Raw genomic sequence first — 5254 nt, forward strand, 5'->3', positions numbered from 1 at the left:
CTCATAGAACTGGAAGTCCCAGCCACAGCAATCAGACAAGAAAAAGAAAGAAAATTCACCCGGGGGCACTTGGTGGCTCAGTAGGTTAAAGCCTCTGCCTTCAGCTCAGGTCACGATCCCAGGGTCCTGGAGATTGAGCCCTGCATCGGGCTCTCTGCTCAGCAGGAAGCCTGTTCTCCCTCTCCCACTCCCCCTGCTTGTGTTCCCTCTCTTGCTGTCTTTCTCTCTCTCTCTCTCTGTCAAATAAATAAATAATTTTTTTTTAAAAAAGAAATAAAATGCACCCAAATTCGTAAGAAAGAAACAAAAGTTTCACTATTTGCAGATGACATGATATTTTATATAGAAAACCCTGACTCCACCAAAATACGATTAGAGCTGATAAATGAACTCAGTATGATTCAGTGAGGATACAAAGTCAATACAAAGACATCTACTGCATATCTATACACTAATAATGAAGTAGCAGAATGAGAAATTAATAGAACAATCCCATTTACAATTGCACCAAAAATAAATACCTATGAATTAACAAGAGAGGGGAAAGACCCATACTCTGAAAACAATAAAACACTGATAAAAGTAGTTGAAGATGACACAAACAAATGGAAAGATATTCCATGGTCATGGGCTGCAAGAACAAAGATTGTTAAAATCTATCCATACTATCCAAAGCAATCTACAGATTTAAAGCAATCCCTACCAAAATACAAACAGCATTTTTCATGGAACTAGAAAAAATAATTCTAAAATTTGTATGGAACCATGAAAGACCCTGAATAGACGGAAATCTTGAAAAAGAAACACAAAACTGAGTGCTGCCAACGCCCTGGAGGAGAAGCTGAGGTCATCATCGAATTTGAAGTATTTTAAGTGGAAACAAAACTGTTCCAGCAATGCAGACAATTAAGTGTGTTGTTGTGGGCGATGATGCTGTTGGTAAGACATGTCTCCTGATATCCTACACAACAAACAAATTTCCATCTGACTATGTACCGACTGTTTTTGATAACTATGCATTGACAGTTTCGATTGGTGGAGAGTCATATACTCTTGGACCTTTTGATACTGCAGGGCAAGAGGATTATGACAGATTACAACTGCTGAGTTATCCACAAACAGATGTATTTCTAGTCTGTTTTTCAGTCGTCTCCATCCTCATTTGAAAATGTAAAGCTGAGATAACTCATCATTGTCCAAAGACTCCTTTCTTGTTTGTTGGGACCCAAACTGATCTCCAAGATGACCCCTCTGCGATTGAGAAACTTGCCAAGAACAAACTGAAGCCTATCATTCCAGAGACTGCTGAAAAGCCCATGACCTGAAGGCGGTCAAGTATGTGGAGTGTTCTGCACTCTCACAGAAAGGCCTCAAGGATGTATTTGACGAAGCAGTATTGGCTGCCCTGCAGCCCGCGGGACCGGAGTACAGCCGCGGTGTGTGCTGCTATGAAAATCTCTCCAGAGCCCTTTCCACACAGCTGGTGTCAGCGCCATACTAAAAGCAATGTTAAATCAAACTAAAGATTAAAGATTAAAATTCATTTTTGCAATAATGACAAATGCCCTGTACCTACCCACATGCGCTCATGTGAGACAAGGCCCATAGGTATGGTCCCCTTCCCTCCTTCAGTACTAGTTAATTTGAGTACTTGTGTATTGTCAGAAAAGTAATTAGTACTAGTTTTTGTTTTGTTGTTTCAAAAAAATTTTTGCTGGTTTTTTTGTTTTGTTTTTTGTTTAAAAGCAAGGCATGCTTGTGATGACTCTATAACAGATGAATTTGGATTATTGAAGCTGCTCCCGGGCTCCATCCACTCCGGAGAATGATCTGGGACATTTAGGGTTTTGTTTTGTTTTGTTTTGTTTTGTTTTGTTTTGTTTTGTTTTTGTTTTTGCAGGAGCAGGGTGGGGTGTGGGGAGATGTTGGGACAATTGGCTCCTGCAACAGGAGAGACAACTATTTTATCAGCAAAAGCTATACAGTGGCCCTTTGAAGAATATCATCTTTCCTGTCAATCCCCGTGGCATCATTTGCTAACAACATGCTCTTGCAACAGGGACTTTTCCTTTGACGCTGGCCCCTGGACATCAGGCCTTGGTTGACTAAGCTATCTCTCCCAAATCATATAAAGGTACACCTTGCTAAATTTGGACTTTAATCTTTAAGTTTTTCCTTGCCTGGAACAATAGTATAATTAATCTGTGATTGATTTGGACTTGTCATTTCTTTACTGGCTTAGTAAAAGACAGTATCCTGTACGTTACTGGTTTGTGAAATTCCCACAGTGAACCTGTATTAAATAAATTGCTAGGAACGATGAACACTTCACTGAACATAACTTGCCACTAAAACAAAGCATCTGGGAATTATGACTGCCAGACCGGTGCCTAGCCCTGTATGAACAGTAGGGCCATATAGGGTCTGATAGTGACTACAATTCAAATGTCCTCATCAATGACACATGGGAAAGTCTACCCTAGGAAAATGGCCTGGTGGGTGAGGGAAGGCTCTATCTGAAGACCAAGGGATCCAGATGCCTGGAGGTAGGTTGGTGGAGTGTCTGTGCACATGCCAGACCTGGTGACTCAGCATCCATGCACCCTGGATCCAGCACTGACAGGGATGGACCTGGCCCCCGCTGGGGACTTTTGCAGGATTCAGAGCAATGCCAAGGTTCATCCTTCTCCAAAATTCAGTTCCCTGTACCCTGATCTCAAGGAACTCCTTAGCCTTGCCATGCTGGGTACCACTGGGAATTCTACTGATAGAGACACCTGGGGAAACTGACCCCCCCATGTATCCTGCCAGCACAGGTCAATAGAGTCTGACTCACAGACCTTCCCCACTCTGCATCAGGAGTGTAGTGCAGGGAACCACAACTCTAGGAAGATAGCCTACAAGGCTGGGGTGGCGGAGCTGTTCACTTAGGCCTGGATACACGAGGTGGGAGTCGGGCAGGGATCATAGTGCACATGCACCTGTGGCTCCCATCCTAGAGCCAGGCTCTCTAGGATCAGCCCCTGGCTCAAGGCCATGGAGGTACAGGCTGAGCCATAGGTAGGGACTGCTGGGCTGCCAGGCTCCACTCTATTCTACAACAGAGTAGCCCTTTCCTCTGATGCCAGATTTCATAGGATCTCAGAAGCCATTCTGGGCCTGACCAGAGCTATGTGATATGGGAGACACCTGGGAAATACATTTGCCAGACAGGACCCTGGTCCCATAAGGGCCCTAAGGGTCTGAAGATAGCAACAATTCAAGTGTCTTCACCAGTGGTGCAGTTCTGAGAAAGACTGTTTCTAGAAGATGGCTTGGTCAGCAAGGACAGGCACTGTCTAAAGGGCCAAGAGGTTCTGATACCTGGAGCAAACTGTATGTGGGAAACTTACTATGACTCCATGTGCAGGCATCCTGGGGTGGTCTTCTACATCTGGGACTTGTGGAGATGGACTGGACCCCCATAGGGGCATCTAGGGGCTCACAGTGATATGTGAAATCCATCCCATTGTAAAACACAGTTGCTTTTTCCCCAAAAACCATATTTCAAGGAACTTGTTAGCCTTGCGTTCCTGGCATGGCCAGGAATTCTGCTGAGGGACACCTATAAGACCTGACTTCCACCAAGGCTCATGTATCCTCCCAGCATTGGTCTGTAAGGTCTCTGACTCAAATGACCTTCCCCACTCAGCAGCAGAATTACAATTGGGGGAATCCCTAGCTCTAGGAAGCTGACCTGCTCGGGTTGGGTAGTCTGGAGGTCTTAGATACCTTAGGCAGGTTATAGGAGTGAATTTGCATGTACAGGCCATGAAACTAAGCATCCTTGCTCTCTGAAGCTGGTCCCCAAATCTTGGCCTTGTAGGGATAGGCCATGCCACATGTGGGGATTTCTGGAAAGCATACAGGGCTGCCAAGATTTCCTGCCCCTAGAGTTATCAATTCTCCTCAAGCTAGATGTATGCAAAATATTATAGATATATAATATATATATATATATAGCACAATAACAAATATAACAATAGATATACTTCTTTTTTTTAAGATTTTATTTATTTATTTGACAGAGATCGCAAGTAGGCAGAGAAGCAGGCAGAGGGTTGGGGGGAAGCATGCTCCCCGTTGAGCAGAAAGCCCAACGTGGGGCTCAATCCCAGGACCCTGAGATCATGACCTAAGCCAAAAGCAGAGGTTTACCCCACTGAGCCACCCAGGTGCCCCATTAATAAATATACTTCTTGAATGCAAGACTGAATTTAATAACATAATTTTCCCCCTAGTTAATTTGTATAGTTGATACAATTTCCCTTCTGGCAGAGCTCTGGGGAATCAGACTACCACCTTTATCAGTGGTGACTTTGTGAAGCTGTACAATCAATCCTTTGGAAAGCATCTTGGCAATAGGTATGAAGAATCATAAAAATATTGAAGCCCTTTGACCCATAATTCTACCTCTGGGAATCTATATTAAGGAAATAATCTAAATTATAAAAGGACCACATGCTCATAGATGTTCACTGCAGTAATTTCAATGATAAAAAATGGAAGCTATTAGATGCTAACTAATGGAGAAAGATTATGGTATATCATAGAAGGAATATTATGCAGATAGTAAAATTACTGCACAGGAAATCACATTAAGGAACAGAGCACAATATAAGCCTTTATTGGTACACCTAGTAAAAAGTTGAGAAGCAAATGTTTTAAAAAATTACACTTTTCAAGTTAGGATAGTAGGTGACTTTCTCCTTAGTAACTGTTCTACAATTTTCCTGCTATAATAAAAGGAAAGTAAAGCCAAAGCATAGTTGAGTTATAAAAGTGTACTTTATCGTGATTCAACTAAACATATTAAATGTCAAGAAGTTTTGGCCTGTCACTGTTCACTTTTTTTTAAAAAGATTTATTTATTTATTTATTTGAGAGAGAGAGAGAGTGTGTGTGTGTGCAGGGGAAGGGGCAGAGGAAGAGTGAGAGAGAATCTCAAGCTGCTGAGGCTCCCTGCTGAGTTCAGAGCCTGATGGGGGGCTCAATCCCATGACCCTGAGATCACCACCTGAGCAGAAATCAAGTCAGACTTTTGACCCACTGAGCCATTCAGATACCCCTGTCTTTATTCACTTGTTAATTTTTTTTCTTAAGTGCAAATAGTGCTAAAAAAGGGAAAAAAAAACGTTTCTTGAATGTTTTAGGAATGTCTTGGAAACCAATCTCATTAAATGACAGCAAATGTCTCCAAGTGGCCACTGCAAAG

The 5254-nt window shown here is 42.5% G+C and overlaps 1 pseudogene; it reads left to right on the forward strand.

Annotated features, from left to right (window-relative positions):
• Positions 1-886: 886 nt before the first annotated feature.
• LOC131820661 (cell division control protein 42 homolog) lies at positions 887-1501 on the forward strand (annotated as a pseudogene).
• Positions 1502-5254: the final 3753 nt, after the last annotated feature.

Source organism: Mustela lutreola, chromosome 18 (genome assembly GCF_030435805.1).
Source record: "Mustela lutreola isolate mMusLut2 chromosome 18, mMusLut2.pri, whole genome shotgun sequence".
NCBI lineage: Eukaryota > Metazoa > Chordata > Mammalia > Carnivora > Mustelidae > Mustela > Mustela lutreola.